At 35.4% G+C, this 13,031-nt stretch overlaps 1 pseudogene; it reads left to right on the plus strand.

Annotated features, from left to right (window-relative positions):
- Positions 1-631: 631 nt before the first annotated feature.
- Positions 632-12,224, plus strand: LOC113694570 (senescence-specific cysteine protease SAG39-like; annotated as a pseudogene).
- The last annotated feature ends 807 nt before the right edge of the window (positions 12,225-13,031 follow it).

Below are 13,031 nucleotides of genomic sequence, written 5' to 3' on the forward strand. Positions count from 1 at the left end.
AACAGTTTGTTGAATATTATCTGATGTACTATTCTTCCACATAGTATTCTATGCCCTGTGAGCAGTGACTGTGACCAGCCAAAAAGAAAAAAAAAACACACCAATTAGATATGACGATTTGGTAATCCAATTTTTTTTTTTTTTTTTTTTTTTTTTTTTTTTAACTTAAGGTCCAAGGAGGTTCCGTTTGAATACAATTAGACTCTTGTGTGAATGTATTGATGAAGTTGGAAAATGTTAGAAACATATCAAAACTAGGATCCAAATTTCTTCTAACTTTTATGTTTAACCAGTAGTTCACCAATGTCCAAAACACCAGGAAGAGCTCAAGATTAGAATACAGATGAAAAACGGTCATATAGCATAAAATATGGTTTTAATGGAGCAACTTCTACGGAATCCTGGTTTGATAATCCATCTCTACCATAACTTGCCGGGCTGTCTCAGTGGTCTTGAATTCAGTTCATTGCCAAGAAGACTTAACGAGGGATGCAGGTTAGAAATGAAGTCTATAAATAGCTCCCAATAGCTATGGGGTCCAGTGAGCCTTCTCAATTTCATCCTCTATTTTCACTCCAGTATCAAGGAAATTTGCAGCCTCTGTGCGTTTGTTTCTTTGAACTACCAAGAAATGGCTTTAAAATTCAGTTCGAAGCTTATTGTTGTTGCATTTCTGATGCTGGCAATGTTGGCTTCTCAGGCCATGTCCCGCAACTTGAATCATGAAGCCTCAGTACGTGATCGGAAAACACGAGCAGTGGTGCGGTAGCAGAAGCGTAGGAAACAAAAGGGTTTCACGAACACCCTCCAAACGAGAATTATTACACGAACGAAATCTAGCCATAAATCATAGATTCATAAAAATCAGAGAAACTTTCACAATTAATAAACACCAACCAATGACATATTTATTTTGGAGAAAAGTCTGATAATTACAAATGCCCTAACTATGCCTATTTAGAAGTTACAATGAGTTCTACTCTAAAAAGGAAACAAGATACACATAAAACCCTAAACCAACAAAACTATGTAATTTGGCTGGAAGCATGGCTGGCTTTATGTCAGAACCAATGATCACCACCCATCTTAGTGGCTCTACAAGCTAAACAGGAACCAGAACATGATGGGCGATGTGATGGGTCTTACGTCGGGTGCCCTACTCGACTTGAATCAGCTCCAATCACAATCTTTCTTCCTTCTCCACACAATTACAATCCTTATTCATAAAATCAATAAGAAAACTAATAAAAATACTACTAAAAACACTATGACTACCCAATTATTCAATCTAATTAACTTTCTAGGTAGCCCTACTGATACGGATTGATGGGTTAAGGAACCAAGGGTTCCTCAAACCGTATCAAGTGGATGGCTCATTACGGATGTGTTTACAAGGATGAGGTCGAGAAGGCTGACCGATACAAGATTTTCAAGGACAATGTTGAGTTCATTGAGTCATTCAACAAGGCTGGGACTAAATCTTACAAGTTCGGGATTAACCAGTTTGCTGACTTGACCAATGCGGAGTTCAAAGCAACACGCAACAAGTACAGGAACCTTGTTCAGGTATGAACAAGTGAGTGCAATTCCAGGTTCCATGGACTGGAGAACGAAGGGTGCAGTCACAGGAATTAAGGATCAAGGCCAATGTGGTAAGCTAGCCTAGTATTGCAGTTTGTCTTTCAATTTATATACATTTGCCGAACAATTCTCTCCAAAGGACTAACTGTGGATAACCCTTTTGTTCACAAAAATGCAGGATGTTGTTGGGCATTTTCAGCTGTTGCAGCTTTAGAAGGGATTCACCCGCTCAAAACTGGTAAATTGATCTCATTGTCTGAGCAAGAGCTAGTGGATTGTGACACTGCTGGTGAAGATCAAGGCTGCAATGGAGGTCTCATGGATGATGCATTTACCTTCATAATTAAAAACAACGGTCTCACTACTGAAGCCAATTATCCATATCAAGCTGTCGATGGAACTTGCAATACTAACAAAGAAGCTAGCTCCGCTGCCAAAATCACTGGATATGAAGATGTCCCTGCAAACAATGAGGCTGCACTTTGAAGGCTGTAGCCAACCAACCTGTATCAGTTGCCATTGATGCTAGTGGCTCTGCCTTCCAATTCTATTCAAGCGGCGTTTTCACCGGGGATTGTGGAACTGAACTAGACCATTGACGGGTATTTTACATACGTACAAGTTAAAAAATCGAATTACACCCGTTCACTGCAAGTATACATGTCAACTAGTAGTTTAGGGTATATATCGGGTCGATCCCACAGGGAAGAGTGAACAATTACCTGTATTACTAAAGCTTCTCTATTATTTAGATTATCAATGAATTATAACAAATTTAACCTATTGAAATTATACGAAATGACAAATAAAAGCTCCTTAGGTTGTGGTATCCCTAACTACTCATGCAAGTGCTATATTTGGATCATTAATTACTACATCTAGGCTAGTTATGGTGTAATTTCCTTATGCATTTGAATCCTACTTTCGTAGTGAATCAATTATACTTATAACTAATCCATACCTATTCTCATGGTTATGAAATTAGCTACAAGTTCATTTCTTCAATGAAATTACATGAAATGAATCACTAAAAACCACATAGATGCACCTCTACTTTCGTGAGTGTACTCCCTATGTTTAGCACTTCTTGAACTAGTGTTAAATCTCAATTTCCATTGCAGAAACAACACCTTAGATAATCACAATCAATGGTACCAGATTAATCATGATTTAAAGAGCCAAAGTGCTAAATAACTTGCTCAAATCATAGCAATCAAATAACCAAATAATAAACACTAACAATTATAGAAAGTTCAACCAAACCCAAGGTATAAACTTTAGAAACACATATTAAACACAAAATCCAGAACTTGTATATTAACTAAACTTGGAATCAAATACAAAAGATAAAGAGTTTGGAAGGAATACAACCCTTGTCACATGAGCTTTCTTCCTTGCCTTCTTCATCCTCCATCTTCATCCTAATCTAGATAATAAACAAGAATGGAAAAGCTACACTACTCTATACTAAGCTAAACTAACACTAGGGAGATGAAAGAGCTACATTTCTGCAACTTCCCGCTTCTCCCATATGTCTCTCTCTATTTTTCTGCTATGAACTCCAATCTCTCTCTATTTTTTGCAATGAATTTGGCTCTTTAATGATGAAAGTTGGTCAAGGAATGAAGCTTTACACTTTCTCCTTACAGTTGGTAATGTCTCTCACATGTCTAGCATCACATGTGAGTTGGTGGAGGTGAAATTGAGTTTTACGCGTACAGAGCAGCCTTTTCTGACCACAATCCGGCCAGGAATCCGGCCAAATTCAGGCCGGATTGCTACAGTAAATCTGGGCTGCTACAGTGATCCGAGCTGCTACAGTACCTCGGATCCGTATGGATCCGAGCTCGGTTCCACTAACCCAGAAACAACCGAGGGTTCGGATGAATAGTGGATCCGAGTGTGGATCACTTGCTCTGTTTTTGGCCCAACTTCAACCGATCTTTTCTTGATGTTATAGGCTGAACCAGCTCATGTCTAAAACACGAAAGTTGTAGCCTTTTGAGTTATCTTTCTAGTGCATCAAGAATCACCTCATTTGGATCTGTGTAGGCTGAGATATGACTGAAATACCCTTGCCTGCTCCATGCCTTGTTCTAGTTTCGACCAATAGCAATTGACTCTGTACTTCGGCCTTTTGACCTGGAAAACCTTCAAACTGGATTCAGATGTCTTCACCAAAGTTGTAGATCTATCTCTTATCTTCAAATGGGTTCAAGAATCATCCCAATCCGATCATTGTAGCTCAAGTTATAGCCGAAATACGAAAATGTGTCAAAACTGTCAAAATACACAAAATCCAAGTAAAAAGTGATAAAAACCTCATTTAATTGAACAAAAGCATTTTATACTAATTATAGCCAAAATGAATCATTTTCTTCCAATAATATACCCAAAGTGACTAAAAATAATATAAAATATCATACAATTATTACGTAAATTAGTCACTTATCAAACTCCCCCACACTTAAATCATTGCTTGTCCTCAAGCAATCCACACATAATCAACTACAATGATTCAAGAGGTGAAACAATATATGCACTTTGTCCAATTTAATTCCTCAAGACTTGGAAAATAATCATTATATCACTGTTCAAATTACACTAAATACTCATAATATCGAGTAAAGGAAAGATAATTATACCCTAAATTCAACAAGTTAAACTTAATCTCTTACCCTAACTTAAATTTACAAATAAGCAAATCACATAGTCAATTTATAGCTTTCCTCCTCCTATAATCATCTTCTTCTCAAAATTCTATAACTAAGAGGGATTTATTCATACTAATTTTTACTTAAATAGTGAAAATGCCTTTTTACACGAAAATCGACATTTGTAGATGAAGATCCCCGGTTACTCAACATTTCACTTATTCAAGTTGCTATGCATACTCTTAATTCAAGTACCTTTTTACGCGAATGTCGACATTTGTAGATGCCAACCCCCGGTTACTCGGTAGGTGAATCATTGGAGTAGAAAAAATTTTTATTTACTTTCTTTTCTTCTCTTTTTTTTTTCTCTTTTTTTTTCCTCATAAAAAAAATATATATATAGAAATAATCAAAGGAGGAGTATAACCTTTATCGACTATATCAATCACTTACTTGCAAAATTAAGTAAAGAGAAGAAATCTCATTAAACATGTAAAATTATAGGCATAATTTTCCTCACTTTACCAAATATACTTTCTAAAATGTAAAAATTCTAATTGCATAATAACTATTTCCAAGTTAAATGAGGACTAAACCTTCCAAAATACACATAAAGTTTCAACAATTGGAAGAATAAAACACTTAAGGTTGGAATACTTTGCCCTTTTTTGAATGAAAATGCAAAAATTTGAAGAACTTTTGGGCCATAGTGAAATATTGGAAAAGATTTTAGAAATTTTTTTATAGAGTTTCTCCTTATAAATGGATGAAAACTCCCTGCCAACAAACCCAATTTCAAGCAAATTATCCACATGGCAAATAATTCAAACACAATTCCAATATTTCTAAGCATTTAAATCCACAAAATATCATCACATAGCATTAGAATGCAAGTTCACATATTTCCTCCCCCACACTTAAACTTCACATTGTCCTCAATGTGAGAAAAGGAAAATAAAGAAAGAGTAAAAGAAAATACTCCCCTTATGACTTGCGCAATCCGAATCCATGTCCAAGTGATGAATTTCCAACCGTATTTGAGAAAGAATGGAAGTTCACTTATTGCACCCTGAAAAAGACAAAATCAAAACAAATAAATTTCTTAAAAATAAAAGGTTGCAATCAACAAAATCATGCAATTCAAGGAAAAAGGAAAAATGATCAAGCATATGGAACCATACAATGTTCAAGGGATAAAAACATGAAATGAGCTAATCTTTACTAATCAAATATATGCATTAGTATCCAAAGCAAAGGGAAGCTAATTTCACACAAAAAATCCACAATCATGAACAAAATAAGTTCCATTTATACATTTTGTCCTCAATGATCAAATCCCCGCAAGTACAAAAGTAATCTCAAAATGGAGGCAAACACACCAAACCAAAATATAAATGACCTTCGTGAGAATTCATGAAATACTAAAAACTATTGAACCACAAAAATTGTAAGTGCATTTATGAATTTCATCAATTAAGGTCATCTTCAATTCACCTCTTCTTTTAGAATTACCTAAGAATTCACAAAATCATTCAATCAAGCACCTTTTCATTCATTAGATAATCTAAATTACTCACATAAATATAAAAAACTCCCACTAAGCTAATTAAAATGCTACATTTGGCTACTTAATATGCAACTTCGTTATCAAGCCAAATTAAGCATAAAACTAGCAAGAATTCACCAAATAAGTACAATAAATGCAAATCACAAAATATAGTTATCACTAACAATCACCAATAGCATCAATAAGCTCAAATAAATGCACCTAACTTCACATATTAAAAATTGCCTAAAAATAGAAAATATTCATTCATGGCAAAATTCAAATAACAAAGTTAGGTGAAGAATTGTTACCTCAAGGTGGTTTGGTGATGTTTAGAGATCAATATGATGTGAAAACCCTCAAGAAACTTACTCCAATTTGACCTCAATTGAGTGATTTCAAGAAGGTAGAACCCTAACTAATGGTAAGCTTGAAACCACTTTAGAGTTGTTTTTGAAAAAATATGAACTATGAAATTCACTCTAGAGGATGGGAGAAAGTGATTTGGTGAAGGTTTTTTGAAGATTAAATGGTGAGAAGTGGTGTTTTAGTGAGTGGTGTGTGTTTGAGGTGTTAGTGTGTGAGTTGGGTTGAAGAAGAAGGGAGAAAAATTGTGAGGAATCTGTGAAACGGATTCATCTTACGCTGGTTACTGTTCACAATCCGGCCAGAAATTGGAGGGATTCGTGGAGGGATTCTGGGCAGAAATTTTTTTTTTTTTTTTTTTTTTTACTGTTGCATATCCGGCCACTTTCTGGCCGGATTTCCGGACGGATTGTTGGCCGGATTTGCCACAGTGGATTTTTTTTTTTTTTTACAATCCGGCCAGTTTTTGGCCGGATTTAAGGCCGGATTCTGTCCAGAATGCTCGAAAAAATTTTCTTTTCTCCCCTGACTATCCGGCCTTCAATCCGGCCAACATTTGGCCGGATTTATGGCCGGATTTGCTGCAGAAAAAGCTGTTTTCTGCTGTTTTTCCTCCAAATTTGCTTGGCCAACCTTCCACATTCAACCTACTTCATGTTCTTTGAATAAAATTCAAATTTAACATGATCATGCATGAATATAACTTAAACATGAAACACTTTAAATGCATGAAATGCAGCAATTGAACATGAAAACTCCATTTTTGCCTTAATATAAACACCTTTGCAATTGAGATCATTTGCATGAACTCTTGCCATTGCCACCTACAAAACACACAAAAACATTAATCAAACAACTAAAACTTACTAAAAACAAGCCAACATGAAGAAAAGTGGAGTTGAAAAGTGATCCAAGCCTTCGTTTTTAAAAGGATCCGAGGTCGTTTTTGAAAGGATCCGAGGTCGGATCATTGTGAGTGAGCTCGGATCAAGAAGTTCGAATTTTTTTCTGATTGCAGAAGTGGATCCGAGGGCTTGGATCCATGTGGATCCGAGCTCGGATCCATTGAATCTGCACTTATTGCAGAATTTTTGCAATTTTCAGTTTGACCTCAATTCTTCAAAATACACCCTAGATCATTTCTATATCAAAATAAACCATTCGCGCACATGTAAAATGATCTAAACATGCATTCTAAACCTCTTTAATGCATCAAAAACCACAATTACTGAATTTGAGGTATTGAGATCTTTGATCAAACTTCGTCTTTTTCACCTCATTTGGTCACTTTTCCAAAACCTACAAATGAAAAACAACAAAATTATTCAAACTTATGCTTTAAACATAAAATCACTCCAAAGTAACACTAACTTAAACAAGCATTGGGTTGCCTCCCAATAAGCGCTTCTTTAAAGTCAATAGCTTGACTATTTCACCTCATTTTTCAAGGAGGTTTAGTTAATGAATAATCCACCATTTTTGGCCTTGGTGGATCATTGTAAGGCGACTTAATAGAAAAAGCCACATGATCTAATGATCTGAGAGATGGAAGTGACTTACATATTCCAAGTGTTCCATAGATATTACATTGAATATGCACCACTTGAGAACTTACCAAAGGACATGTCATAAGAGTATCTTGGGCAGGAATACCTTTAGAACCTATACTTTCACTGCACTCCTCAAGAGGGGTGAAAAATGAGTCATTAAAACTCACCTCTTGAGGCTCAAAGTTAGTTCCAAAGATATTATCATGTGAAATGGACATTTGCTCATTGAAACACAATTGAGATTCATCATTTTCATCAAAATGCAACCCATTCTCACATACAACATTCCCATCATTCATGCTAGGATCATTTTGCACATTATTAGAGGAAATAACTTCACACAATGCATTCAATTGCTCATGTATTCGACCAAAGTGAGAAGCTAATTCATCTATTCTTTCCTCAATCCTATCAAAACGATCGGAAGTTGCATTTGCTAGCTTTTCTATTGCTAAATCAAATTGATTAGAAAAATTTTCTACAGCTAGCTCCCAAGATGCATTAGAATCATTAGCTAATGGTTCACTTTCTAACTCCCAAGGTAGAGGTGTATTAGCTAACTTCTCTATTGCCAACTCCCAAGATGGTTTTGATTCATATTGGACACTTTCAGGTTGGTGATCATAAAAATATGAATTATCACTATAAGTACATTGATTATTCCAACCATAAGCAGGAGAATTGCTCCAATTAGCACTATATTGATCAAAACAAGGATTGTAATGCTCTACTTCATCATAATAATCCACATTTTGTGCTTGCATACATGTATTAGTAGCATGATAACCTCCACACAAGTCACAAATCACATGATAAGAATTAAAAACATTAACATTCCTCCTCTGCTCAATTTCATGCATCATGGTGTCCATTTGAACTTGTAACTTAATTACATCAAATTTTGCCTTTAAGCACCTTAAACCATCTTCAAAAGACATACATTCAGTAAATTCTTGGTTACCTCTGTTGAAGGAGCTTTGCACTTGATAACCATCCATTGCCAATCTTCCACTTCTCAAGCATTGTCCTCCAAATTGACCTACCCTCCTCATTACCTAAAATTGCTTTTAAACAACTTAAGAGCAAAATTAGTAAGAAGAATAGGTGATAAAATGTATACACACATAAAACACAGAAAATAACATTCACAGTATAACTAATAATATGTCTAAACTAATAAAGTTACTCTTCACACCGATATTACCAAATCTTCCCCGGCAACGGCGCCAAAAACTTGACGGGTATTTTACATACGTACAAGTTAAAAAACCGAATTACACCCGTTCACTGCAAGTATACAGGTCAACTAGTAGTTTAGGGTATATATCGGGTCGATCCCACAGGGAAGAGTGAACAATTACCTGTATTACTAAAGCTTCTCTATTATTTAGACTATCAATGAATTATAACAAATTTAACCTATTGAAATTATACGAAATGACAAATAAAAGCTCCTTAGGTTGTGGTATCCCTAACTACTCATGCAAGTGCTATATTTGGATCATTAATTACTACATCTAGGCTAGTTATGGTGTAATTTCCTTATGCATTTGAATCCTACTTTCGTAGTGAATCAATTATACTTATAACTAATCCATACCTATTCTCATGGTTATGAAATTAGCTACAAGTTCATTTCTTCAATGAAATTACATGAAATGAATCACTAAAAACCACATAGATGCACCTCTACTTTCGTGAGTGTACTCCCTATGTTTAGCACTTCTTGAACTAGTGTTAAATCTCAATTTCCATTGCAGAAACAACACCTTAGATAATCACAATCAATGGTACCAGATTAATCATGATTTAAAGAGCCAAAGTGCTAAATAACTTGCTCAAATCATAGCAATCAAATAACCAAATAATAAACACTAACAATTATAGAAAGTTCAACCAAACCCAAGGTATAAACTTTAGAAACACATATTGAACACAAAATCCAGAACTTGTATATTAACTAAACTTGGAATCAAATACAAAAGATAAAGAGTTTGGAAGGAATACAACCCTTGTCACATGAGCTTTCTTCCTTGCCTTCTTCATCCTCCATCTTCATCCTAATCTAGATAATAAACAAGAATGGAAAAGCTACACTACTCTATACTAAGCTAAACTAACACTAGGGAGATGAAAGAGCTACATTTCTGCAACTTCCCGCTTCTCCCGTATGTCTCTCTCTATTTTTCTGCTATGAACTCCAATCTCTCTCTATTTTTTGCAATGAATTTGGCTCTTTAATGATGAAAGTTGGTCAAGGAATGAAGCTTTACACTTTCTCCTTACAGCTGGTAATGTCTCTCACATGTCTAGCATCACATGTGAGTTGGTGGAGGTGAAATTGAGTTTTACGCGTACTAGAGCAGCCTTTTCTGACCACAATCCGGCCAGGAATCCTGCCAAATTCAGGCCGGATTGCTACAGTAAATCTGGGCTGCTACAGTGATCCGAGCTGCTACAGTACCTCGGATCCGTATGGATCCGAGCTCGGTTCCACTAACCCAGAAACAACCGAGGGTTCGGATGAATAGTGGATCCGAGTGTGGATCACTTGCTCTGTTTTTGGCCCAACTTCAACCGATCTTTTCTTGGTGTTATAGGCTGAACCAGCTCATGTCTAAAACACGAAAGTTGTAGCCTTTTGAGTTATCTTTCTAGTGCATCAAGAATCACCTCATTTGGATCTGTGTAGGCTGAGATATGACTGAAATACCCTTGCCTGCTCCATGCCTTGTTCTAGTTTCGACCAATAGCAATTGACTCTGTACTTCGGCCTTTTGACCTGGAAAACCTTCAAACTGGATTCAGATGTCTTCACCAAAGTTGTAGATCTATCTCTTATCTTCAAATGGGTTCAAGAATCATCCCAATCCGATCATTGTAGCTCAAGTTATAGCCGAAATACGAAAATGTGTCAAAACTGTCAAAATACACAAAATCCAAGTAAAAAGTGATAAAAACCTCATTTAATTGAACAAAAGCATTTTATACTAATTATAGCCAAAATGAATCATTTTCTTCCAATAATATACCCAAAGTGACTAAAAATAATATAAAATATCATACAATTATTACGTAAATTAGTCACTTATCAAACTCCCCCACACTTAAATCATTGCTTGTCCTCAAGCAATCCACACATAATCAACTACAATGATTCAAGAGGTGAAACAATATATGCACTTTGTCCAATTTAATTCCTCAAGACTTGGAAAATAATCATTATATCACTGTTCAAATTACACTAAATACTCATAATATCGAGTAAAGGAAAGATAATTATACCCTAAATTCAACAAGTTAAACTTAATCTCTTACCCTAACTTAAATTTACAAATAAGCAAATCACATAGTCAATTTATAGCTTTCCTCCTCCTATAATCATCTTCTTCTCAAAATTCTATAACTAAGAGGGATTTATTCATACTAATTTTTACTTAAATAGTGAAAATGCCTTTTTACACGAAAATCGACATTTGTAGATGAAGATCCCCGGTTACTCAACATTTCACTTATTCAAGTTGCTATGCATACTCTTAATTCAAGTACCTTTTTACGCGAATGTCGACATTTGTAGATGCCAACCCCCGGTTACTCGGTAGGTGAATCATTGGAGTAGAAAAAATTTTATTTACTTTCTTTTCTTCTCTTTTTTTTTTCTCTTTTTTTTCTTTTTTTTTCCCTCATAAAAAAAATATATATATAGAAATAATCAAAGGAGGAGTATAACCTTTATCGACTATATCAATCACTTACTTGCAAAATTAAGTAAAGAGAAGAAATCTCATTAAACATGTAAAATTATAGGCATAATTTTCCTCACTTTACCAAATATACTTTCTAAAATGTAAAAATTCTAATTGCATAATAACTATTTCCAAGTTAAATGAGGACTAAACCTTCCAAAATACACATAAAGTTTCAACAATTGGAAGAATAAAACACTTAAGGTTGGAATACTTTGCCCTTTTTTGAATGAAAATGCAAAAATTTGAAGAACTTTTGGGCCATAGTGAAATATTGGAAAAGATTTTAGAAAATTGCTGGTGAAGATCAAGGCTGCAATGGAGGTCTCATGGATGATGCATTTACCTTCATAATTAAAAACAACGGTCTCACTACTGAAGCCAATTATCCATATCAAGCTGTCGATGGAACTTGCAATACTAACAAAGAAGCTAGCTCCGCTGCCAAAATCACTGGATATGAAGATGTCCCTGCAAACAATGAGGCTGCACTTTGAAGGCTGTAGCCAACCAACCTGTATCAGTTGCCATTGATGCTAGTGGCTCTGCCTTCCAATTCTATTCAAGCGGCGTTTTCACCGGGGATTGTGGAACTGAACTAGACCATGGTGTGACACCAGTTGGATATGGTACAAGCTCTGATGGAACCAAATATTGGTTGGTCAAGAATTGTTGGGGAACTAGCTGGGGTGAGAGTGGATACATCCTGATGCAGAGAGACATTGAAGCCAAAGAAGGTCTCTGTGGCATTGCCATGCAAGCTTCTTACCCTACTGCCTAAGATCAAGGTTGTGTCTGCTGTGTCTGTGTATACGAATGTTTTGCGCGTTTCTCATATTATTGTTGCAATCTTTATCATTATGTCAATCATATATGTTGTGACATCTAACTAGCCAAAAAAATGAAACAACACAAAGGAATTTGGAACTCCAGAAGGAAGGATTAATTTGGAACTTGGAAGAAATGTTTCAGTTATGTCTCCTTTTGGGCTTTTGGTTGCATGTCGTTTTCCTAATTCCTTTTGGAGCTTAAGGTAGGTGGGCGATAAATTGGATGAAAAAGGATTTTTTATGTACTTTTTTCTGTCCCTTGCCATGTTAAATGGTATTGAAATAGATTCCATCAAGAATCTTTTTTCTTTTTAAATTTTTTCCATTTGCTCCAAGTGTTCTAAACTTTGGAAAGGGGGGGGGGGGGGGGTGTTCCCCATTGGACTAAAACTTGATTTAGATATAACGAAGCTTCAGGAATTTTCTCCTTTTCCGCTGTTATAATGTCAAGATCAGAGTTATTTTCCTTGCCGTATTTGTCTGTTTGACGTAATTTACATGAAAGATAATGTTAAATGATAATTACCAATGATAATGGTTAAAATAATTTTTAAACCAAAGAGACCTTGGTCTAATGACCAAAGAGACCTTGGTTAATTCTCTAACAATTAAGGTCTTCGGTTCAAATCCCTCTATTTCCTTCATACTTTATAAACCTCACCTTCTTGCTAATTATTTTATAAGGTAGGGAAAAATTCAAAAACATATTTGTTTTAAAGAGTAGGATTACGTTTGATAAAATTGAAATCTGAATCCAT

Source organism: Coffea arabica, chromosome 6e, assembly GCF_036785885.1.
Source record: "Coffea arabica cultivar ET-39 chromosome 6e, Coffea Arabica ET-39 HiFi, whole genome shotgun sequence".
Classification (NCBI taxonomy): Eukaryota; Viridiplantae; Streptophyta; class Magnoliopsida; order Gentianales; family Rubiaceae; genus Coffea; species Coffea arabica.